This window comes from Petromyzon marinus, chromosome 54 (genome assembly GCF_048934315.1).
Source record: "Petromyzon marinus isolate PM22_M1 ecotype Great Lakes invasive population chromosome 54, UKy_Petmar_22M1.pri1.0, whole genome shotgun sequence".
Lineage (NCBI taxonomy): Eukaryota > Metazoa > Chordata > Hyperoartia > Petromyzontiformes > Petromyzontidae > Petromyzon > Petromyzon marinus.
This window is the reverse complement of record NC_133720.1, coordinates 8,930,735-8,957,613: the sequence shown is the minus strand read 5'-3', so window position 1 is coordinate 8,957,613 and position 26,879 is coordinate 8,930,735. Positions and strand designations below refer to the sequence as shown.

At 51.8% G+C, this 26,879-nt stretch overlaps 1 long non-coding RNA gene across 1 annotated transcript in view; it reads left to right on the top strand.

Moving 5' to 3' along the window:
• LOC142905440 (uncharacterized) overlaps positions 1–24,074 on the top strand; it is a 205,509-nt gene extending 181,435 nt beyond the window's left edge. Inside the window, exon 3 of the long non-coding RNA XR_012929619.1 lies at positions 23,714–24,074. This is a non-coding gene — a long non-coding RNA (uncharacterized LOC142905440). The remainder of the gene's footprint in view (positions 1–23,713) is intronic.
• The last annotated feature ends 2,805 nt before the right edge of the window (positions 24,075–26,879 follow it).

Here is a 26,879-nt window from a genome sequence, read left to right as displayed (position 1 = left end):
GCCATCACCTCGTCGGGTGAGGAGGTGGGCTGACCGGCACCCTCGAGCGCCGTGGCACGATCAGGGGCAGCTGTGGCCGGGTCCAGCGGTCGTCCTTCTGCCTCGGCGTTGTCCGGTGGGTGGGCCTCGTCAGCGGTGTTCACCACATCCCATGGCTCGGGCTCACCGCCATGCCCTGCTTCTGCGTCTGGGCGGTCATCCGGCTTGTTGTTGGCATCGGCGGTGGCTGTGCGCTTAGGAAGGCTGCCAATGCGCCCTCCCGCCGCGGGGCCGCCCTTGGCCTTGCGCTCTCGCGACTCAACGATGGTGAAGCCATCCCACTTGACGTCAGTCACTGACTTTGTGCGGTCAGCTGCAGAGTCAGCTGGGTCCTGCTGCTGCAGACGTTCCTGCTGCTGCTTCTTGTTGTGCTGCTGCTGCGGCAGATGGTCCTGTTGCTGCTGCTTCTTGTTGTGCTGCTTCTTGTTGTGCTGCCGCTGCTGCTGCTGCTGCCGCTGCCGCTGCACTGTGTGTTGGTGCAGGCTGAGCAGTATTTTCCTTTTCCTTGGTCGGGCAGTTTTCCGGGTGTGGCCGGCACCACCACACTCGAAACACCGCGGCACGGCCGTGGAAGCCTACACGGTGTGGACATAGCCCTCGATCGTGTACTTGAAGGTCACATTGAGGTCTGTGTTACTGTCCTTCAGGATCATGAAGGTTTGTCACTGGAACGACATAATGTGTGCAAGCTTTGGGTCCCGTGTCCTCAAAGGAAGCATGATGATGCGCGAGACGATTGAGCCGAACCGCTGTCGGTCTCACTGCAGTCCGGTGCTTTTGACGAAGGGTGGCACGTTGGAGAGCAGCACTTTGACGGTGGGTGAAGAGAGAGGGGTGCACTGCACGAACAGCTCCCCCTCGATCTCGATTCCCATCTCAACGAGGCGTGCGGCCAAACTCTCCTCGGTCATGGAAAAGACACCGCGCCGCGGTTCTGTTGCTCGGCAATGAGGATGCCTGCCAGGCCAACGCACTCGACCACCGCGGCAATGACGACCTCGATGGCGATCTCGGGTAGAGGAAAGCTAATAACTGCATTCCTCCGAGAGAGAGACTCGACCTTGTCATGCTGTGCCATGATGAACAGCAGCAGTACAACACGAGTGATAAGAAAAGGTGACAATGTTATTAACAAGAGAGAATAAGAAGAGGAGAGAAAGATGAATAAGACAGCAAGAGAGAAAAACTGAGTGCTGAGGGAAGGAGTGGATCAGAGAGAGAGAGGCTCCAGACTGCTAAACCAAGCAGACCTGGGGCGTGGTGGTGAGTGCTGTTGAGATGAAGAAAAACCACCAGAAAAGCAGAAAATAGGCAACACCACGTGAAATTTCGATTTAAAGCTTTCGTGACTGCAAGGATTCATCTTCTTTGGTTCTTTCGGTAAAGTCACGTAGAATGAAAATAAATTAATAAAATAATATGAAATAAAACAATAAAATTCTCACGACGTTTCGGCCACAACACAAGTAGCCTTCTTCAGGTGAAGGAATAAAACTGTCGGGACGACGGAGCTTCAATGAACGCTGCTAAGATTCGTAGCGTCTTTTAAGCTGGGTGAGAGAAGTGAGGCAGTTGACAAAGGAGTTTACAAATCAAACAGGAGAATTTAGCATTGAAATAGCTGAGGGATTAGCTTGTGACTGTTCACAGAAATAGCTATGTTAAAGTCAAAGTTTACACATCAGCAGAGGCACCAAGTAAATGAAAGCCAAAGGGGCTGCAACTACCCAACTATCATACAGTAAACCGATGTGAAAAAAACTAAGTCTAAATTACATCAATATAATAAATGTACTCAATATATTCTTCAATAAACTGAGCTATTAACAGCAACTGGGTATACACTACACTATATAATGAATACCATATAGTAAACCAATAAAAAAAAAACTAAAATATAAACTACCTAAATGTTATTAATAAACTCTATATACGCTCCAATAAGCTGAGCTACCAACAATAAGTCGTTATATATCACAATGATATATGGCGAAAAAATGGGTGGATTCTTCCCCTCAACGCCAGCACCACGGACAGCTACGACAAGGGCAATGCCACTGTCATCATGGACAAAACAGAATATAACAACAAAATTCAAGAACTACTCAACGATGGCAGCTATACAAAAATAAAAAGAGATCCCACCAACAGCCTCGTTACCAAAACGAACAAAATCATCTTTGATTCAATATCTTTGATTGATCAGACCAAACAGTTCTCGTTGAAACCCTCTGCTGCCAGACCACCAAGATTATATGGCCTTCCAAAGATACACAAAGAAGATACACCCCTTCGTCCCATCGTCTCTACTATCAACTCCCCCACCTATAAACTGGCACGTTTTCTTGCTGATATACTGCGACCTTTCACTGGAAAAAACCACCTCTGCGGTACTAAATTCTACTCGCCTGGTATCGACAATAAAAGGCATTTCCCTGTCCCCAGACGACCTGCTTGTCAGGTTTGATGTGGTGTCCTTATTCACCAAAGTTCCGGTACCTGACACCATCGCTATCATTGAAGACCTGGTTCATCAAGGACTGCATACTGATGTACCCCCCCTGGTGAGACATTGCTTAACCAACACATACTTCACCTGGAATGGAACTTTCTACAAACAGACTGAGGGCACCCCAATGGGCTCCCCCCTGTCTCCAGTTGTAGCCAACGTATTCATGGAAACATTTGAAACTGACGCCATCCAGACTGCCCCTCTACGCCCGACCTTATGGAAGAGGTACGTGGATGACACTTTTGTCATCTGACCACATGGCCAGCCTGCTCTAGACCAATTCCTCGACCACATCAATTCCATACACCCAGCCATCAGATTTACCATGGAGGTCGAAAAAGATGGCAAGCTACCCTTTTTGGATGTCTTAATTAAAAGGAGACCTGATGGTTCAATGAGCCACTCTGTCTACAGGAAAGCTACCCATACAGATGCTTATTTTAAACCGGATTCCCACCAGCATCCATCCCAGAATAACTCCCTCATCAAGACTCTATACCATAGAGCCCAATGCATTTCCGACCAGGAACACATTACCAGTGAACTCAAGCACGTACACCAGGCTCTCAGGGCTAATGGTTACTCCGACTACACAATCTGCAAAGCTATCACCCCAGTCATGAAGAAGGATCCTCTTGTGGAGCCACTCAAAACCATCACCTTACCCTACATTGCAGGGGTCACTAAAAAATCTCCAAAATCCTGAATAAACACAAGATCCAGGTCCGATTCAACACAGAACATAAAATCCGTGATTTGGTTCCATCTGTAAAAGATGTTGTTCCAGACATGCAGTACCCGCGCATTTACAAACTAAAGTGCCTCTGTGGTAGTAGCTACATTGGAGAAACCAAACGACATATCTCGGACCGCATCCGCGAACATAAAGCAGACTTGAAACACGCTAGGACGAACTCCTCTGCTGTGGCAGATCACTGTTATAATTCAGTGGGCTCACATGACATTGACTTCTCCAAGACGGAGGTTCTTTGCAAACCAATCAGCTACCATGAGAGATTCGTTCATAAGGCCATCCACATATACAAGCACAGAGACAATTTCAACCGAGAAGATGGATTCTGGCTTAGTAACCATTGGAAAGATGTTTTAAACCATTTCGGTTCTTAATTAATTGTATTTTACGGTGACCTCCAGACCGCAGCTCTTTCGCTGGCATTGACTCTTAATACCTCTCACACCACGGTTAATGGTATGGTTTATAACATGGAGTATAACAGCGCTTCGTAGCTGTTTCTCTCCCCCCTCCTCCGTTCCGAGCATGGATGGACTCTTCCGTCTTTCCGTCTGAACGGGGCTCGTAGCTGTCCGTGGTGCTGGTGTTGAGGGGAAGAATCCACCCATTTTTTCGCCATATAGCATTGTGATATATAACGACTTATTGTTGGTAGCTCAGCTCATTGGAGAGTATATAGAGTTTATTGATAACATTGACGTAGTTTATATTTTAGTTTTTTTTTATTGGTTTACTATATGGTATTCATATAGTGTAGTATATACCCAGTTGCTGTTAATAGCTCAGCTTATTGAATAATATATTGAGTACATTTATTATAGTGATGTAATTTAGACTTAGTTTTTTCACATCGGTTTACAGTATGAGAGTTGGGTCGTTGCAGCCCCTTTGGCGTCCATTTACTTGGTGCCTCTGCTGATGTGTAAACTTTGACTTTAACATAGCGATTTCTGTTACCAGTCACAAGCTAATCCTTCAGCTATTTCAATGCTAAATTCTCCTGTTTGATATGTAAACTCCTTTGTCAAGGTGCCTCACTTCTCTCACCCAGCTTAAAAGACGCTACGAATCTTAGCAGCGTTCATTGAAGCTCCGTCGTCCCGACAGTTTTATTCCTTCACCTGAAGAAGGCTACTTGTGTTGTGGCCGATTGTCGTGAGAATTTTGTCTTATTTTATATTATTTTATTCTCATTCTACGTGACTTTACCGAAAGAACCAAAGATGATGAACACCACGTGAAGTAACAATACTCACAGTTAAGGGACGGAGGTTGTTTGACACAATAATATTTTTTAAATGAAAAAAACCCGAGAGAATGACCACCAAAGGTGAGTTATTCTCTCTCAGGCGAGAGTCAGGATGGAGAAAAACCCAGGCCACTGTGCACCGAGATCGGAGAGCAGGAAGTCTTGCAGGACACACCCATTTCCCACCATGCACAGAGAGAGAGAGTGTCGAGTGCTCTTCCTCCTCCGTTGAGGGACCGTCGGCCACAATGGGTTTACTCTGCGGTCTTGTGCGTTTCATGGCCACAGTCACACTGATGTGAGTCTCCATGGGTCTCTATGCATCTCTATGGCTATTGTATCTCTATGGGTCTCTGTGGGTTTACTATACGGTCCATAGTTTGGGTTGCATGGCCCCAGTCTCACTCCCGTGGCTTGCCTTCATGCACAGGCATCTCCATGTATGCCCGTGTGTCTCTATGAATAGTATTGTACCTCTCTGTGTCTCTATGCATCTCAATGGGTCTGTGGTGGAAATGGGTCTCTATGTATCTCTATACATCTGGTGTCTATGGGTCTCTCTATCTCTATGAATCGCTATTTCTCTCTATGAGTCTCTGCGTATATCTATGGGTCTCTATGAGTTTACTATACGGTTCATAGTTTAGATTGCATGGTCACAGTCGCATTCCCGTGGCTCGCGTCTTGAACGTTGCATGTAAGGGTAAGATGGGCGACTCGGCCTGGTGGTGATGTTCTGATTGATGGTTCCACCAGCAGTGGTGGGTGAGTTGGTAGGTGAGTTGGTGGGTGATTTGGTGGGTGAGTTGGTGGGTGGATGGGTTGGTGGGTGGGTTGGTGGGTGGGTTGGTGGGTGGCTGAGCGAGGTGAGTGAGTTCATGGTTCCACCAACGGTGGGAGAGTGAGTGGGTGAGTTGTTTGTTGGGTGCGTGAGTTGGTGGATGAGTGAGTGGATGGATGAATTGGTGGGTGAGTGAGTGGGTGGCTGGGTGAGTTGGTGGGTGGGTGAGTGAGTGGGTGAATTGGTGGATGAGTGGGTGGGTGAGTGGAAGGGTGAGAGGGTGCGTGAGTAGGTGGGTGGCTAAGTTTGTGGGTGGGTGAGTGGGTGATGAGGAGGAGGCGGTGTCTATTGCCGTGGATGTCTCTGTGGTGGTCCACTCGCTGGCCTCTCCGGGTCCTCGGGTCGCGAGGGAAGAGCGGACACGGGGTTAGGAGTCAGCCTCCAAGAGGCGAGGGTCAAGGGTCACGGGTGGACCGGATCCTAAAGACGAAGCTCTCCTGTATAGCCGTAACAGACTGTAGGGGGGCACGTGCTGTTAGCGTGTACCTATGATGGCTGACAAGGGACAGGAGGGGGTGGGTGGCAAACATCACCCCCGACCGCCTTTGTCTCCCCAGTGGCAATGTCTACACACCAGGTACTCATTTGAGACTGAGTTAACCTAGGGGAGGACCAGCACCGCTTCAGATATTCGTCGCCGATGTTGGCCGTGAGATGGAATCAAACTCGGGTCACCGGATTCATATCGCAGTGCACTAACCGTTACATTACTGCTACCAATGACCCCTAAACGACGCACAGTAGCAGGGCCACTCACACTCGTTCTGTCAACTTCCACTGCAGGTCATTACAGTTAACTCACTCACGCCCACAAAGACAAACATCCCCCCTGTGGCCTTAACAAGCTGTTGGGGCAAGTGCTGTTAGCGAGCACCTATGAAGGCCGGTAACGGTACACGAGGCAGTGGGTGTCCAGCACCACGCCCGGCCGCCTTTGTCTTCCCAGTTGTGATGTTTACACATTGCACCAGGTACTCATTTGAGGCTTAGTCGAAATTGGGGAAGCCCAGGACCGGTTCACATACATTGTCTCTGGTTTAACACGTAGGCTTTCGCGACCAATATCCATACTAGAGGTGATTTGGGTAAGATCGCGTAAATATATAAATGTGTCGTTAAAACCCGCCACCATCCGACACAGCCAACTAGTAAGGGTTGCCACGTAAACAGAACGTGGCCAATTCGTCACTAGTACAGCACTAACCGGTGTGTTGGAGAGCCAAGCCACAACATTTACAATCTGAGTACGACGTTTCGCCAGTAATTACACCAGCTTCATCAGGCGACAGCCAGAGTGTGGCTTGGCTCTCCAACACACCGGTTAGTGCTGTACTAGTGACGAATTGGTGGCGGGTTTTCACGACACATTTATATATTTACGCGATCTAACCCAAACCACCTCTAGTATGGATTGTTGCTGGTGTTGGCCGTGTATCGGAATTGAACCCACGTGACATGGTCCATAGTGAAGCGCGCTAAGCATCACCAGCGTCATCATCATCATCATCACCATCATCATCACCATCATCACCATCATAATCACCATCATCACCATCATCATCACCATCATCACCAGCGTCATCATCCCTAGCATCACCGTCATCAACACCAGCGTCATCACCATCATCATCATCACCATCATAATCACCATCATCACCAGCGTCATCATCATCCCTAGCATCACCGTCATCAACACCAGCGTCATCACCATCATTACCAGCGTCATCATCATCCCTAGCATCACCGTCATCAACACCAGCGTCATCATCATCCCTAGCATCACCGTCATCAACACCAGCGTCATCACCATCATCACCAGCGTCATCATCATCCCTAGCATCACCGTCATCAACACCAGCGTCATCACCATCATCACCAGCGTCATCATCATCCCTAGCATTACCGTCATCAACACCAGCGTCATCACCATCATCACCAGCGTCATCATCATCCCTAGCATCACCGTCATCAACACCAGCGTCATTACCATCATCATCACCGTCATCACCATCATCATCACCATCATCACCAGCGTCCTCATCATCCCTAGCATCACCGTCATCAACACCAGCGTCATCACCATCATCATCACCATCATCACCATCATCATCACCATCATCACCAGCGTCATCATCATCCCTAGCATCACCGTCATCAACACCAGCGTCATCACCATCATCACCATCATAATCACCATCATCACCAGCGTCATCATCCCTAGCATCACCGTCATCAACACCAGCGTCATCACCATCATCACCAGCGTCATCATCATCCCTAGCATCACCGTCATCACACCAGCATCATCATCCCTAGCATCACCGTCATCAACACCAGCGTCATCACCATCATCATCACTGTCATCACCATCATCATCACCATCACCACCAGCGTCATCATCATCCCTAGCATCACCGTCATCAACACCAGCGTCATCACCATCATCACCATCATAATCACCAGCGTCATCATCATCCCTAGCATCACCGTCATCAACACCAGCGTCATCACCATCATCACCATCATAATCACCATCACCACCAGCACTGCCATCACCGTCACCGCCCGCTATCGCTCTCAGCCACCCCCCTGCTGCGCTGCTCCCACGCGCCCCGTTCTCCACTCGTGCCTCCAGCCCCTCGGTACTCCGCTGCGTCCCCCAAGATCCCCCTGACCCTCCCCTTCTTCCCCCACTCCCTCCCCCCACCCGCCCCCTGCCTCCTCCCTCCCTAACCTTACAAGCGAACACAAAAGTGGCGTCGATAGTGGACGGCGCGAGTGACGAATTCATAAATCAGCCATGGAGTCCACGCAGCTGTGAGTCGATGGCATTGACCGGAGGCGGAGTGGGGGTCGGGGGAAGGGGCGAGGAGGAGGGAATAATGGGGGAGGGGTTTTGGGGGAGCTCAGGGTGAGGGGAGGGGATCGATTTACGTCGTCCCGGATAATGGCCATTGTATCATCAGCTTCATTATCATAATCAGCGGCGTTATAATCAACAGCAGCATCATCAGCAGCACTAACAGGCCCCTACTTCCCTTGCAATCACCATCATCAGCAGGTCCTCTGCCTACAGCACGTGGGCTAACATGGGGGAGCTTTAACTTGGTTATTGCTCGTGCAACGAGAAATATGGAACACGTCCTGATAACTGCATAAAGAAGCGTCGAGAGAGATGCGCTCTTGGGAATTACTCTGAGATGCAGCAAGCACGTGACTTAGAGAACACGTGCAGCAAGAGGAGCACGTGACTTAGAGAACACGTGCAGCAAGAGGAGCACGTGACTTAGAGAACACGTGCAGCAAGAGGAGCACGTTGCTTAGAGAACACAGAGAGAAGAGCACGTGACTTAGAGAACACGTACAGACAGGAGCACGTGACAGAGAACACGTGCAGACAGAGGAGCACGTGGCTTAGAGAACACAGAGAGAAGAGCACGTGACTTAGAGAACACGTACAGACAGAGGAGCACGTGACTTAGAGAACACGTGCAGACAGAGGAGCACGTGGCTTAGATAACACAGAGAGAAGAGCACGTGACTTAGAGAACACGTACAGACAGAGGAGCACGTGACTTAGAGAACACGTGCAGACAGAGGAGCACGTGGCTTAGAGAACACGTGCAGACAGAGGAGCACGTGGATTTGGGAACACGCACACAAAGAGCAACACGTGGCTTAAAGAAAACACGCAGACAATGGAACACGTGGATTAAAGAACACACAAACAGAACAACACGTGGATTAGAGGACACACACGCAGAGAGGATCACGTGGATTAGAGAACACAGAGAGAGAGGAACACGTGGATTAGAGAACACAGAGAGATAGAGGATCACGTGGATTAGAGAACACACAGAGAGAGAGGAACACGTGGATTAGAGGACACACAAACAGAACAACACGTGGATTAGAGGACACACACGCAGAGAGGAGCACGTGGATTAGTGGACACACACGCAGAGAGGAGCACGTGGATTAGAGAACACAGAGAGAGAGGAACACGTGAAATAGAGAATACACACAGAGAGAGGAGCACGTGTATTAGAGAACACAGAGAGAGAGGAACACGTGGATTAGAGGACACAAACAGAGAGAGGAACACGTGGATTAGAGAACAGAGAGAGAGAGAAACACGTGTATTAGAGGACACACAGAGAGAGGATCACGTGGATTAGAGAACACACAGAGAGAGAGGAACACGGGGATTAGAGAACACAGAGAGGAACACGTGGATTAGAGAACACAGAGAGAGGAACACGTGTATTAGAGGACACACAGAGAGAGGATCACGTGGATTAGAGAACACACAGAGAGAGAGGATCACGTGGATTAGAGAACACACAGAGAGAGAGGAACACGTGGATTAGAGGACACAGAGAGAGAGAGAGGAACACGTGGATTAGAGAACACAGAGAGAGGAGCACGTGGATTAGAGGACACAGAGAGAGGGGACAATGATGACGCCTGGTATGGAATAATCACGGAACGGCAGCCAAGGGACGCGTCCGAGAGGACGTCCATCATTGAGGGAGGAGATGGAGCCGCGATGAAATCACCAATCCACTGCTGGATTGCGGCCTTGGGGCGATGAACCCCGTGACCAGAGAGCAGTCGTGCGTGTTCAACATCAATGATATATTTGGTATTTTCATCGCTTTACCGGAGGGGTTGAATCCCCTCCAGCCCCCCCTCCTCCTCCACCTCACCCCCCCCGCCTCGGCTCTCGACGCAGCCCCCATCGGACGCGTGCAAGCGCGTCGCGGCCTCTAATTAACCCCGCTGTAATTAGAGTGATTAAGAGAGGGGGAGGGGCCGTTTGCTTGGGGGGCTAGGGGGGTGGCTCGTAGCTAGGCGACTAAGTGCTGGTGGGGGACGAGGGGGGGGCGAGGTTAATTTGGTGAAGGACGTGGTCGCTCCTCCCCCATAGCCCCTCCCCCCTCCCCCAAGGGCTTCCCCACCCCCCACCCTCCTCCCCCCCCCACTGTCGCTGATGAATGAGTTTGCAAGGGAATCGACTTTCGGGCGTCCCAAATTTGGGGGCGCGACTGGAATCGATTCCGAATCGGCGCCGTGCGTGTGGAGGAGCGCGAACTCTCGCGCGAGTCTGCGGCGTCACCCCCCCCCCCCCCCCCCACGTGACTTGGGGTGCACTTTGGAAATGTGCACGATCTCCAACGTCAACGTCCTGAACGCACTCTGTACTCCTCTACGCTTGGGTGCACTCTGTAAACGTGCTCGCTTCCGATTCTCAACATTTTAGTGGCGTCGAGTTATTTGCTTATTTTCCCCATGGGTACACTTTGTAAATGTCCTCGTGTTTGTTGAAAGTGGCTCCAGAGAATGGATGTTGCAGCCCAAGGGGACTACTTTCAGTGTTTTTAGTTGGTTGTCCTTCCCCGCACGGTTAGCTACGTAGGGTGCGAAATAAGTTCAACATACATACGGTGTCTATTTTGACTTAAAACTTTCGTGACTGCAGGAATTAATATTCTTGATTTTTTCGGTAAAGTCACGTAGATAGAAAATATATTTTTAAAGATAATTATCACAAAATAAAAAAATTAAGATAATAATTATTATCTTTTATTTTATTTTCTATCTACGTGACTTTATCGAGAGAACCAAGAATATACAATATATACACACTCGGTACTCTCCTATTTGATGCACTATGTGAATCTGCTCGCTTCCGATTCTCAACATTTCATTGGCGTCGAGTTATTTGTTTATTTTCCCCATGGGTGCACTTTGTAAATGTGCTCGTGTTTGTTGAAAGTGGCTCCAGAGAATGGATCTCACCCCCCTCCACCCCCACCCCCCCACTGACTTTTTAATTAATTACCGAATGAGCCCACAAACACATGTAACAAAGACAAAGATCCCCCGTATAGTATTCAACAGACTGTTGGGGAAAGTGCTGTATGTAACTGCTATCGGCCAAAACCATTCCCAATGCTGACAAATCACCCAGCAAATCATTTAAGGCTGAGCCGACTTATGGGAGGCCCAGGACCGGTGCTGATGTCACCTCTGCTGGGTCGCCTCTCCTGCGTAACCTTGGCAGGACCCTCCTAAAGAGGAGTCACGGGAAGCAGTGAGGCGTCCCTGGCTGCACGGGTGGCACAACAGCGATGATACCAATAACAAAGTAACAATCTTGAAGTTGTTGAGCGAGGGAGACATTCACCATCTCACATTGGAAGGCGTCACAGCCACGATGACAGCTGCCGGGTGGTAGTTGGTGGTAGTTGATGGTGGTGATGGTGGTGGTGATGGTGGTGATGGTGGTGGTGATGGTGGTGGTGATGGTGGTGGTGGTGGTGATGGTGGTGATGGTGGTGATGGTGGTGGTGATGGTGGTGATGGTGGTGATGGTGGTGATGGTGGTGATGGTGGTAATGGTGGTGATGGTGGTAATGGTGGTGATGGTGATGGTGGCGGTGGTGGAGGTGGTGGCGGCGTGGCTGGTGGCGGTGGTGGAGGTGGTGGCGGCGTGGCTGGTGGTGGTGGTGATGGTAGTGATGGTGGTGGTGGCGGTGGTGGAGGTGGTGATGGTGGTGGTGGAGGTGGTGATGGTGGTGGAGGTGGTGGTGGCGGTGATAGCGGTGGCTGCTTCGCTGCACGTGGTTGCTGCGACCCAGCGCCGTGGAGTCACCAGTGAGGTTGGTGGATCACACACAGATGGGCTGTGAAACTCCCTTCCACGTGGGCGTCGATGAGGAGCAGCCGTGCCCTGGCTCGCCAGGAGCAGGCGGCACTGCGAGTGAACTAATCTCCATCTGTTTCCATCTGTACGAGGATAGAGCCTTGGCCCCTCACGCGAGGCGTGGTGGTGACTCTGGGTGCTCCGCTTCCACTCCCCCCGTCAACAACAACAACAACGCATCACACTCATTGGGGCTGCACACATCTTGATGAATAAATAATGATTCTTATTATAACCAAGTGCAAAGAGGAGATATACACCTATAATTAAATAGATTGTATGTAGATGGAATATTTCATATAGATGTTATATTTATGTACAAATATAGAATTTGTTTTCATCTAGATGTAATGTTTATTTATTTATATTGTATATTTATTTAGATTTTGAGAATCTGCCGCGGTGCGATGAGACGGCGGTGGTGATGATGGTGTCGGTGGTGGTGTCGGTGGTGGTGTCGGTGGTGGTGGTGATGGTGGTGTTGGTGGTGGTGTCGGTGGTGGTGGTGTCGGTGGTGGTGGTGTCGGTGGTGGTGGTGGTGTCGGTGGTGGTGGTGTCGGTGGTGGTGGTGTCGGTGGTGGTGGTGTCGGTGGTGGTGGTGTCGGTGGTGTCGGTGGTGTCGGTGGTGTCGGTGGTGGTGGTGTCGGTGGTGGTGTCGGTGGTGTCGGTGGTGTTGGTGATGGTGGTGGTGTCGGGCTCGACTTTATCTCGCGACGCGGCAGCCTTCATCCAGCAGTGGAGAGCTCACGGCTTCTCGTGCCGCTCCTGATTGTTCTAGCAAGAGAGTCTCTCTAGAGAGAGATAGCGAGACAGAGAGAGAGAGACATAGAGAGAGACAGAGAGAGAGACAGAGAGAGACATAGAGAGAGATGTTCAGCGTAGAGATGACTCCCGATTTCATTTGACGGGGGTCACGCCCCCCGCACCCCTCCCTTCGCCCACACCTCACCCCCCCCGCCCCCCCCCGTGGCCGCTCTCCGCTTCGTAATTGATACCCATCAGGGTTGTAACCGCATGGCCGCAGGAGATATTATTTATAACTCGGCGATCCGAGCTCCCACCCTCCACTCATCCACCACCGCTCATCCACCTCCTTATCCACCACCGCTCATCCACTCATCCACCACCGCTCATCCACCACCTCCACTCATCCACCACCGCTCATCCACCACCTCCACTCATCCACCACCGCTCATCCACCTCCTTATCCACCACCGCTCATCCACTCATCCACCACCGCTCATCCACCACCTCCACTCAACCTCCACCACTCATGCATCACCGCCTCCTCCTCCCTCCTCCTCCTCTCTCCTCCTCCTCCTCCCTCCTCAACCGAGCACCGTTTTGCGTGTAGGGGCAGGAAGTCAACAGTGGCTCAAACGTGAACAAACTCGCCCTCGCCATACGAATGTGGAATGTCCACCACGGGGCCCTGGGCAGGGCTGTGAGCGGGAGGTGAGCGCCGGTGTCTCGGTGCTCGCGTGAGGAGCAGGAGAAGCGCTCCCACTGTCGCTCCGTCGCCGACCGTTGCTCAATCCACTGCTGGATGAAGACCCTCGCACGCCCTGCCGGCTTGCCTGACCACGCTGTGCCGGCTTGCCTGACCACGCCGTGCCGGCTTGCCTGACCACGCCTCGCCAGCGCGGGTCGGTACAGGGGCTGTTGCAGGACCCGTGCGGACGTGGCACGCCACTGACGTTAGCCGTGAGCGGGACTCCTCTACCGACTCGCCCCTCTCTTCTCCTCTTGCAGTCCTCTTCCCCACGCCTTCTCCCCCACCTATTCCCCACATCTCGCTTTCCTATCTGTCAACTCCCTCGCCTGGTGTGCAGGAGGTCGTGGGTTCGATCCAGACCCTGACGCCTGCTGCTGTTGCGTATTTGGAGTTTTGCCTGTCCGGGTTTTCCCTCCACATTTGGAATCAACAAGCACGCGTTCAGACTTCCTGGCTGCTGTTAATGTCCACACGATAAGCCACATCGCTGAGCTATCAATTGACAGACGGGTCGCTACATTGCTCAGTGGGACTTACCTGGTGAAATAAAAAAAGCCAAAACGAGGAGTTCACCTCCCTTCTTTCCCTGTTCGCCTCTCTTCAGCCCTCCTCCTCTCCTCGGTTTTTTACGATCAGAGGAAACAAGAAGATGCTCCGTGTAGACGGCACTTGGCTTCGTTTTTTTAATGCTTTGCTTTATGTAACCCCCCCCCCCCCCGCCTGTTTAAATGAAAGATTTAACAAAATATTTCTCGCTCTCCTTACCCCTTCCCTCTCTCTCTCTACCCTCTCTCTTTCTCTCTCTTTCCTCTCTCGGCCTCTCCCCTCCTGTGATCCTCTTCCTCCTCCCCTCATCCCCCTCCTCTTCCTCCCTCCCTCCCCTCATCCCCCTCCTCTCCCTCCCTCCTCCCCTCATCCCCCTCCTCTTCCTCCCTCCCTCCTCCCCTCATCCCCCTCCTTTCCCTCCCTCCTCCCCTCCTCCCCCTCCTCTTCCTCCCTCCTCCCCTCATCCCCCTCCTCTCCCTCCCTCCTCCCCTCATCCCCCTCCTCTTCCTCCTCACCTCAACCCCCTCCTCTTCCTCCCTCCCTCCCTCCTCCCCTCCTCCCCCTCCTCTTACTCCCTCCCTCCTCCCCTCCTCCCCCTCCTCTTCCTCCCTCCTCCCCTCCTCCCCCTCCTCTTCCTCCCTCCCTTCACTCCCCTCTCCCTCCTTCTCCACTCCCACATTTCGTCTCCACGTTTGATCTCAAACTTCAAACCCGGGATCAAACCCGCCCGTGTGCAACTCGCGGGCTCTGCCCAGGCATCAGTCGGCCTCGTGTGTATGTGTGTGTGTGTGTTACCTGGGCTGTATGTGTGTGTGTGTGTTACCTGGGCTCTGTGTGTGTGTGTGTGTTACCTGGGCTGTGTGTCTGTGTGTGTGTGTTACCTGGGCTGTGTGTGTGTATGTGTGTTACCTGGGCTCTGTGTGTGTGTGTGTGTTACCTGGGCTCTGTGTGTGTGTGTGTGTGTTACCTGGGCTGTGTGTGTGTGTGTGTGTTACCTGGGCTGTGTGTGTGTATGTGTGTTACCTGGGCTCTGTGTGTGTGTGTGTGTTACCTGGGCTGTGTGTCTGTGTGTGTGTGTTACCTGGGCTGTGTGTGTGTATGTGTGTTACCTGGGCTCTGTGTGTGTGTGTGTGTTACCTGGGCTCTGTGTGTGTGTGTGTGTTACCTGGGCTGTGTGTCTGTGTGTGTGTGTTACCTGGGCTGTGTGTGTGTATGTGTGTTACCTGGGCTCTGTGTGTGTGTGTGTGTTACCTGGGCTCTGTGTGTGTGTGTGTGTGTTACCTGGGCTGTGTGTGTGTGTGTGTGTTACCTGGGCTGTGTGTGTGTATGTGTGTTACCTGGGCTCTGTGTGTGTGTGTGTGTTACCTGGGCTGTGTGTCTGTGTGTGTGTGTTACCTGGGCTGTGTGTGTGTATGTGTGTTACCTGGGCTCTGTGTGTGTGTGTGTGTTACCTGGGCTCTGTGTGTGTGTGTGTGTTACCTGGGCTGTGTGTCTGTGTGTGTGTGTTACCTGGGCTGTGTGTGTGTATGTGTGTTACCTGGGCTCTGTGTGTGTGTGTGTGTTACCTGGGCTCTGTGTGTGTGTGTGTGTGTTACCTGGGCTGTGTGTGTGTGTGTGTGTTACCTGGGCTGTGTGTGTGTATGTGTGTTACCTGGGCTCTGTGTGTGTGTGTGTGTTACCTGGGCTGTGTGTCTGTGTGTGTGTGTTACCTGGGCTGTGTGTGTGTATGTGTGTTACCTGGGCTCTGTGTGTGTGTGTGTGTTACCTGGGCTCTGTGTGTGTGTGTGTGTTACCTGGGCTGTGTGTCTGTGTGTGTGTGTTACCTGGGCTGTGTGTGTGTATGTGTGTTACCTGGGCTCTGTGTGTGTGTGTGTGTTACCTGGGCTCTGTGTGTGTGTTACCTGGGTTGTGTGTGTGTGTGTTACCTGGGCTCTGTGTGTGTGTGTGTGTTACCTGGGCTCTGTGTGTGTGTTACCTGGGCTGTGTGTGTGTGTTACCTGGGCTCTGTGTGTGTGTGTGTTACCTGGGCTCTGTGTGTGTGTTACCTGGGCTGTGTGTGTGTGTGTTACCTGGGCTCTGTGTGTGTGTTACCTGGGCAGTGTGTGTGTGTGTGTTACCTGGGCTCCGTGTGTGTGTGTTACCTGGGCTGTGTGTGTGTGTGTTACCTGGGCTGTGTGTGTGTGTGTGTTACTTGGGCTGTGTGTCTGTGTGTGTGTGTTACCTGGGCTGTGTGTGTGTGTGTTACCTGGGCTGTGTGTCTGTGTGTGTTACCTGGGCTCTGTGTGTGTGTGTGTTACCTGGGCTGTGTGTGTGTGTTACCTGGGCTGTGTGTGTGTGTTACCTGGGCTGTGTCTGTGTGTGTGTGTGTTACCTGGGCTGTGTGTGTGTTACCTGGGCTGTGTGTGTGTGTGTGTTACCTGGGCTGTGTGTGTGTTACCTGGGCTGTGTGTATGTGTGTGTGTTACCTGGGCTGTGTGTCTGTGTGTGTGTGTTACCTGGGCTGTGTGTCTGTGTGTGTGTTACCTGGGCTCTGTGTGTGTGTGTTACCTGGGCTGTGTGTGTGTGTGTTACCTGGGCTGTGTGTGTGTGTTACCTGGGCTGTGTGTCTGTGTGTGTGTTACCTGGACTGTGTGTGTGTGTGTGTTACCTGGGCTGTGTGTGTGTGTTACCTGGGCTCTGTGTGTGTGTGTTACCTGGGCTGTGTGTGTGTTACCTGGGCTCTGTCTGTGTGTGTGTTACCTGGGCTGTGTGTGTGTGTGTGTTACCTGGGCTCTGTGTGTGTGTGTGTTACCTGGGCTCTGTGTGTCTGTGTGTGTGTGTTACCTGGGCTGTGTGTCTGTGTGTGTGTTACCTGGGCTGTGTGTGTGTGTGTTACCTGGGCTCTGTGTGTGTGTTACCTGGGCTCTGTGTGTCTGTGTGTGTGTGTTACCTGGGCTGTGTGTGTGTTACCTGGGCTGTGTGTCTGTGTGTGTATGTTACCTGGGCTGTGTATGTGTGTATGTGTTACCTGGGCTGTGTGTGTGTGTGTGTTACCTGGGCTCTGTCTGTGTGTGTGTGTGCTACCTGGGCTTTGTGTCTGTGTGTTACCTGGGCTGTGTTCGCATTACGGACTGTGTGTGTGTGTGCTCTGCGATGTGTGCGGGGAGCGGTAGTGTAGCGGTTAGCGCGGTAGTGTAGCGGTTAGCGCGGTAGTGTAGCGGTTAGCGCGGTAGTGTAGCGGTTAGCGCGGTAGTGTAGCGGCTAGCGCGGTAGTGTAGCGGCTAGCGCGGTAGTGTAGCGGCTAGCGCGGTAGTGTAGCGGCTAGCGCGGTAGTGTAGCGGTTAGCGCGGTAGTGTAGCGGTTAGCGCGGTAGTGTAGCGGTTAGCGCGCTACGAACCTGGCGACCAACAACAGTGACGATTATCTGAACAGGTCCTTGGCCTCTCCTAGGTCGACTCAGCCTCAAATGAGTACCTGGTGCGGTGTGTAAACATCGCCACTGGGGAGACAAAGGCCGTCGGGCGTGGTGTTGACTTATCCAACCCCTCGTGTGCCGTGCCGGCCTTCATCGATGCTCGCTAACAGCACTTGTCCCAAAATGATGTCAAGCTATTCGGGGTATCTTTGTATTTGTGCGCTATGAGCTGTGTGTGTGTGTGTGCTATGAGCTGTGTGTGTTATGAGCTGTGTGTGTGTGTGCTATGAGCTGTGTGTATGTGTGTGTGCTATGAGCGGTGTGTGTGTGTGTGCTATGAGCTGTGTATGTGTGCTATGAGCTGTGTGTGTGAGTGCTACAGGCTGTGTGTGTGTGCTATGCGCTGTGTGTGTGTGCTATGAGCTGTGTGTGTGTGTGCTATGAGCTGTGTGTGTGTGCTATGCGCTGTGTGTGTGTGTGTGTGCTGTGCGCTGTGTGTGTGTGCTATGAGCTGTGTGTGTGTCCTATGAGCTGTGTGTGTGTGTGCTATGAGCGGTGTGTGTGTGTGCTATGAGCGGTGTGTGTGTGTGCTATGAGCGGTGTGTGTGTGTGCTATGAGCGGTGTGTGTGTGTGCTATGAGCGGTGTGTGTGTGTGCTATGAGCGGTGTGTGTGTGTGCTATGAGCGGTGTGTGCGCTATGAGCTGTGTGTGTGTGCTATGAGCTGTGTGTGTGTGTGCTATGAGCTGTGTGTGTGCTATGAGCTGTGTGTGTGTGTGCTATGAGCTGTGTGTGTGTGCTATGAGATGTGTGTGTGTGCTATGAGCTGTGTGTGTGTGTGCTATGAGCGGTGTGTGTGCTATGAGCTGTGTGTGTGCTATGAGCTGTGTGTGTGTGTGCTATAAGCGGTGTGTGTGCTATGAGCTGTGTGTGTGTGCTATGAGATGTGTGGTGTGTGCTATGAGATGTGTGATGTGTGCTATGAGCTGTGTGTGTGTGCTATGAGCTGTGTGTGTGTGCTATGAGCTGTGTGTGTGTGCTATGAGCTGTGTGTGTGTGCTATGAGATGTGTGGTGTGTGCTATGAGATGTGTGATGTGTGCTATGAGCTGTGTGTGTGTGCTATGAGCTGTGTGTGTGTGCTATGAGCTGTGTGTGTGCTATGAGCTGTGTGTGTGCTATGAGCTGTGTGTGTGTGTGCTATGAGCTGTGTATGTGAGTGCTACGGGCTGTGTGTGTCCGTGTGGAGTCTCATGTGCATGCATAGCGACATATGCAGAGGCGAGATAGGCGAGGGCCTATTTGTGAGACGGGTGATACTTATCGGTAGCTGTCCGCCGACACACACAGACACACACACAGACACACACACACACAGACACACACACATACACACACACAGACACACACACACAGAGACACACACACAGACACACACACACAGACACACACAGACACGCACACACACAAACACGCACAGACACACAGACACACACACAGACACACAGACACACACACAGACACACACACAGACACACACGCACACACAGACACACACACACAGACACACCCACACACAGACACACCCACACACAGACACACCCACACACACAGACACACACAGACACACACCCACACACAGACACACACAGACACACACACACACACACCCACACACAGACACACCCACACACAGACACACACAGACACACACCCACACACGTGCGTGCGTGGGTGCCTTCGTGATTCCTGTGTGAACGTGAATATGTTGCATATCTATCCATGATGCAGAGTGGGGAGCGGTAGTGCAGCGGTTAGCGCACTTTGCTACGAACCCGGCCAACCGAGTTCGATCCCCGCTCAGGTGCCAACACGAACACTAACCCCAGTCAGTCGAGAGGTTTGTTTGGGTTAGATCGCGTAATAAATATATAAATGTGTCGCTTAAACCCGCTAACTAGTAAGAGTTGTCACGTCAACAGAACGTGGCCAATTCGTTACTAGTACAGCACACCGGTGTGTTTGACAACAAACTAAATACAAAAGCACTTCTAACGAAATTAGTTCGTCAATCCAGATCAGGGGTGGGGAACCTTTTTTCTGCCAAGAGCCATTTGGATATTTATAACATCATTCGCGGGCCATACAAAATTATCAACTTAAAAATTAGCCCGTTATATTTGGTGAAACATTTAATTAACTCGCCCCTAATGCGATGGCTGGAACTGCTTCTCTTTGGCGAGGCGTGTGGTGATGTTAGCTGGTTTTGATGATGTTGCTGCTACTCGCAACTGCTTTTCCAGGTTTCCTCCTAGATTTATTGAATTTCGAGTCCCGCCTGCGGTTGCCTTGGCAGGGCCAGAGACCAAATGATTTCACGGGCCGGACGTTACCCACTCCTGGTCTAGATGATGATTAAAAAGTGTACAACTCCAGTGGCTTCCTAATATCGGAAGGAAGAGCGTTCCAGACGGCCGCAGAAGCGCATCTGAAAGCGCCACGCGATGCGATGACCGCTGTGAAGAAGGGCCATTGCCCGGAACGTCGCCTAATATTTACTTTGCTTGCTTTTAAGGCCGCAGAGTGAATGAGTTCGTGTCGCGTGAAGGTTTAAATTGTTGTGTGGAGAATCGTGCCGCGTGCGGTGGGAGATGAGCAAGCACGGGACGATACGAAACGCCTCTCCCTCTGTCTCGTCCAGCTCCATAGGGAGAGGAAAGGGAGAGGAAAGGGAGAGGAAAGGGACAGGAAAGGGAGAGGAAAGAGAGAGAGAGAGAAAGAGAGAAATAGAGAGAGAAAGAGCTGCACAACACAATGAGAACGAGAGAAAGAGAGGAGATCGCCCTCTATAGAGGCCAATCTTGACCCCGCTGGTTACTCAGTCAACGGCAAATCCACTCAGCTCCACATCCTCCTGTACCGCATGAGTCGATGTCTTCACTAGCCTGTGTCACTCCCCACACACTCACCCACTCACTCACCCACCCACTCAACCATCAGTCCATCTCTTCTCGAGCCATGCCACTCACCCACACACTCACCCACTCACTCACTCACTCACCCACACAACCATCAGTCCATCTCTTATCTAGCCATGCCACTCACCCATCCACTCAACCGTCAGTCCATCTCTTATCTAGCCATGCCACTCACCCACACACTCATCCACTCACTCACTCACTCACCCACTCAACCATCAGTCCATCTCTTCTCTAGCAATGCCACTCACCCACACACTCACCCACTCACTCACCCACTCACTCACCCACTCAACCATCAGTCCATCGCTTCTTTAGCCATGCCACTCACCCACACACTCACCCACTCATTCACCCACTCACTCACTCACCCACCCACTCACTCACTCACCTACTTAACCATCAGTCCATCTCTTCTCTAGCCATGCCACTCACCCACACACTCACCCACTCATTCACCCACTCACTCACTCACTCACCCCCTCACTCACTCACTCACCTACTTAACCATCAGTCCATCTCTTCTCTAGCCATGCCACTCACCCACACACTCACCCACTCACTCACCCATCCACTCAACCATCAGTTAATCTCTTCTCTAGCCATGCCACTCACCCACACACTCACCCACTCACCCACTCACTCACTCACTCACCCACTCACTCACCCACTCAACTATCAGTCCATCTCTTCTCTAGCCATGCCACTCACCCACACACTCACCTACTCACTCACCCACTCACTCACCCACTCACTCACTCACTCACACACTCACTCACTCACTCACCCACTTAACCATCAGTCCATCTCTTCTCTAGCCATGCCACTCACCCACACACTCACCCACTCACTCACCCACTCACTCAACCACTCAACCATCAGTCCATCTCTTCTCTTTCCATGCCACTCACCCACACACTCACCCACCCACCCACTCAACCATCAGTCCATCTCTTCTCTAGCCAATGCCACTCACCCACACACTCACCCACTCACTCACTCACTCACCCAAACAACCATCAGTCGATCTCTTCTCTAGCCATGCCACTCACCCACACACTCACCCACTCACTCACTCACTCACCCACTCAACCATCAGTCCATCTCTTCTCTAGCCATGCCACTCACCCACACACTCACCCACTCACTCACCCACCCAATCAACCATCAGTCGATCTCTTCTCTAGCAATGCCACTCACACACACACTCACCCACTCAATTAATCAGTCGATCTCTTCTCTAGCCATGCCACTCACCCACACACTCACCCACCCACCCACTCAACCATCAGTTAATCTCTTCTCTAGCCATGCCACTCACCCACACACTCACCCACTCACCCACTCACTCACTCACCCACTCACTCACCCACTCAACTATCAGTCCATCTCTTCTCTAGCCATGCCACTCACCCACACACTCACCTACTCACTCACCCACTCACTCACCCACTCACTCACTCACTCACACACTCACTCACTCACTCACCCACTTAACCATCAGTCCATCTCTTCTCTAGCCATGCCACTCACCCACACACTCACCCACTCACTCACCCACTCACTCAACCACTCAACCATCAGTCCATCTCTTCTCTTTCCATGCCACTCACCCACACACTCACCCACCCACCCACTCAACCATCAGTCCATCTCTTCTCTAGCCAATGCCACTCACCCACACACTCACCCACTCACTCACTCACTCACCCAAACAACCATCAGTCGATCTCTTCTCTAGCCATGCCACTCACCCACACACTCACCCACTCACTCACTCACTCACCCACTCAACCATCAGTCCATCTCTTCTCTAGCCATGCCACTCACCCACACACTCACCCACTCACTCACCCACCCAATCAACCATCAGTCGATCTCTTCTCTAGCAATGCCACTCACACACACACACTCACCCACTCAATTAATCAGTCGATCTCTTCTCTAGCCATGCCACTCACCCACACACTCACCCACCCACCCACTCAACCATCAGTCCATCTCTTCTCTAGCCAATGCCACTCACTCATACACTCAAAGACAAAGATCCCCCGAATAGCCTGAACAAACTGTAGGGGCAAGTGCTGTTAGCGAGCACCTATGAAAGGCCGGCACCTTACACGAGGGGCTCGGTGGCCAACACCACGCCCGGCCGTCTTTGTCTCTCCAGTGGTGATGTTTACAAACCACACCAGGTACTCATTTGAGGCTGAGTCGGCCCACGTACCCACCCACTCACCCACCAGTCCACCTTTTCTCTATCCCTTGCCGAGCCCGTTTAGCTCCCTCTATCCGGCCAAAGGGAAGCTGATTGGGCATGTAGTTTCTGAGCATGCGGGCGACGTGACCCAGCCAACGCAACCTTGCCTACCGGAGAAGCTCTCCAATGGGACTTTGCCTTGATTCCTATAATTACATGAGTCTCTGAGTGACTGTCTCTCTGCGTGATTCTGTGGGTCACTGTGTGAGGCTGTGAGACCCATAGCCTCTTAAAAAGACCCAAAGGCTCACACAAAAACCTATACTCATACAGAAACCCACAGACTCACACAAAGATCCAAAAACTCACACAGCGACCCACGGACTCGCACACAGATTCAAAGACTCACATAGAGACCCAAAGACTCACACAAACATCCAAAGACTCACGCAGAGAGCCACAGACTCACACACAGATCCAAAGACTCACACAGAGACTCACACAAAGATCCAAAAACTCACACAGCAACCCACGGACTCGCACTCAGATTCAAAGACTCACATAGAGACCCAAAGACTCACACAAAGATCCAAAGACTCACAGAGACCCACAGACTCACACAAAGATCCACAGACTCACACAGAGAGCCACAGACTCACACAAAGATCCACAGACTCACACAGAGACCCACAGACTCACACACATATTTATAGACTCACACAGAGACCCACAGACTCACACACATATTTATAGACTCACACAGAGACCCACAGACTCACACAGATCCAAAGACTCACACAGAGACCCACAGACTCGCACAAATATCCAAAGCCTCACACTACCATATTATAAATTGGACACACTGATGCAACTATAATGGGACGTCCATGAAAAATGCAAAAACGCAGGGAATGTGCAACTTGTAAGATGCGCAGGGAATGTTATTATCATTATCATTACCTACTGATGTGTAAAAAAGTATTTCTTGATGTGGACAGTGACGCGTGGTGCCGCTGGGTTGCGAGTCGGAGCGGGATCCGCGACGGGCAGAGAGGAGGGCACTTGGCAGTACGAACCCGGCAGGGAGTTCACCTGCAGCAGCATCGAGGGTGACCCTGCTGCTGGTGCTGCTGATTAGACACTGAATGTCGAAACCGGTGCAGGAGTGTTGGATTGTCTCATGACACCAACGGTGCTGATGATGAGATCGCCCGGCGTGTTCGCCTGACTCGTGTCGCAGTGTCCGTGGAGGGGCGGACCTGGGGGAGGGGGGGGGTGCCCCCCTCAGTTGTTCCGTGCCGCTTGGATTCCTCGCCTCCTGGGTGGAGAGGAGTTTTGCGTCAAACCGGGACCCATGTGGGGGGGGGGGGGGGGGCTTGCCAATAAACATCTCAGACTAAAAACTGAACTAAACTCTTTTCGTTCTCATAATTAACAGGCAAGGCCCCACTGAGCTACGGAAGCACCTGTTTCAGAAGCATCCTGCCCACCACAAATGACAGCGCAGCAAGGTGGCGGCTTATTATCGTCATCATCATCGTCATCATCATCGTCATCATCATCGTCATCATCATCGTCATCATCATCATCGTTATCATCGTCATCATCATCGTCATCATCATCGTCATCATCATCATCATCCTCATCATCATCATCGTCATCATCATCGTCATCGTCACGTGGCAATGTAGAGCAGCAGCCAACTACTCTCAAGGTGTCGAGGCGTTGAGTCTAAGTGCGAAGGGGAACACCCCGGGAGGGAATCCACGCGACCACGGGGAGAGAGACGCAAACTCCAAATACACAGCAGCAGCAGCAGGCGTTAGGGTCGGGTTCGAACCCACGACCTCCTGTAGACCAGGCGAAGGAGTTAACATCTCCTAGCCACCGCGGCGAGGTACCGCGGTTCACCTGCTGCATCGGTCCTCGCAAAGCTCGACTGTGCTGCTGATGAGACACTGAATGCCGAAACCGCGCCAGGGTTTCCCTTGCATCAAACCGATGCCACTGCAATGATGCATTCGCGGCTGGTTGGATGTGTAAGTAATAATATAAATACCGTGATACCTTTGATGTGGAGGTGCGGCTGTCGGGGTCTGCCTCGTTAGTTTGTGTTCAAATATCCCCGCCGTGTTGCGCATTTGAGATAGGAGCCAGGGTCCCTTGCACAGCGACCCAGAGGTCAGTGTGAAGGTCACGGTTTAACACACACACACACACGCGTCATATCGGGTGTGTGTGTGTGTGTCTTGTGACCTGCTGAGCGGTGGCGCAACGGTTAGCGCGCTGCAGGTTCGATTCCCACTCACGATCAACACCGGTGAAGAATATCTGAACCGGTCTGGGCATCCCCTAGGTCGACTCAGCCTCAAATGAGTACCTGGTGCGGTGTGTAAGCATCGCCACTAGGGAGACAAAGGCGGCCGGGCGTGGTGCTGTCCGCCCATCCCCTTGTGTGCTGTGCCGGCCTTCATAGGTGCTCGCTAACAGCACTTGCCCCTACAGGCTGTTCAGGCTATACGGGTCATCTTTGTCTTTGTGTTGTGATGTGGGGAGCGGTGGCGCAGTGGTGAACCCAACGACCCGAGATCGATTCCCGCTCACGGCCAACATCAGTGACAGCGAATATCTGAATCGATACTGGGCCTCTCCTAAGTCGACTCAGTGTCAAACGAGTACCTGTTGACAGGGGCAGCCGTAGGCGGTGCCAGTGTATGCCGTGCCACTCTTAATAGGTGCTCGCTAACTGCACCACAACGGTACTGCGAGGCTATACGGATGATCTTTGTCAATGTTAATGAGGCGCGTGTTCAAGTTATGTGTGGAGGCTGCCTGTTCTGTCGCTCCACACGAAGCTTCGGGTCTTCTCGGCCACGGTCATGCCCTCCCTTCTCTTTGTTTGCGAAACGTGGAACCCTCTAATGGAGGAACATCTGCGCCGGTTTGAAACACTCAGACTGACACTGCCTTGGATCCATCCTGGGTTTAACCAGACTGGATTTCCAGTGCGAGTCCATATCATCAGTGAGCCCCTCCGGTAGGCGAGGCTGCGTTGGCTGGGTCATGTAGTCCGCACGCCCAACCACCGCATGAGTGAGTAGGTGAGTGAATGGGTGCGTATGTGAGTGGGTGAGTAAGTGAATGGGTGAGTGAGTGGGTGAGTGAGTGGCTGAGTGAATGGGTGAGTGGGTGAGTGAGTGGGTGAGTGAGTGAATGGATGAGTGGGTGAGTGAGTGGGTGAGTGAATGGGTGAGTGGGTGAGTGAATGGGTGAGTGGGTGAGTAAGTGAGTGGGTGAGTGAGTGGGTGAGTGGGTGAGTGAGTGGGTGCGTGAGTGGGTGAGTACGTGAGTGGGTGAGTGAGTGAATGGGTGAGTGGGTGAGTAAGTGAGTGGTTGAGTACGTGAGTGAGTAAGTGAATGGGTGAGTGGGTGAGTAAATGAGTGGGTGAGTAAGTGAGTGGGTGAGTGGGTGAGTAAGTGAGTGGGTGAGTGGGTGAGTAAGTGAGTGGGTGAGTGGGTGAGTGGGTGCGTAAGTGAGTGGGTGAGTACGTGAGTGGGTGAGTAAGTGAATGGGTGAGTGGGTAAGTGAGTGGGTGAGTGGGTGAGTAAGTGAGTGGGTGAGTGCGTGAGTGGGTGAGTAAGTGAGTGGTTGAGTACGTGAGTGGGTGAGTAAGTAAATGGGTGAGTGGGTGAGTAAATGAGTGGGTGAGTAAGTGAGTGGGTGAGTGGGTGAGTAAGTGAGTGGGTGAGTGGGTGAGTAAGTGAGTGGGTGAGTGGGTGAGTGGATGAGTAAGTGAGTGGGTGAGTGTGTGAGTAAGTGAGTGGGTGAGTGGGTGAGTAAGTGAGTGGGTGAGTGTGTATGTGTGTGAGAGACAGTCCCATCATTCGTGAGGCTGGTTGTTGAGTTGTGTAGCCGGCACGCCCAGCCACGGCTTTCCAAATACATGATTATAAATGATCGTGGTGATAACGATCCTAATAATGATATTGATTTACTAAAAACGATGAAAAAGGTGTTCGTCATGATGATCGTGATGATGATAGTGATGATGATGATGATGATAGTGATGATGACAGTGGTGATACTAGTGATGATGGTGATAATTCACAAATTTCCATGTCCATGTTCATAATAACGAGGATTTACTGATGACTGATATTTCT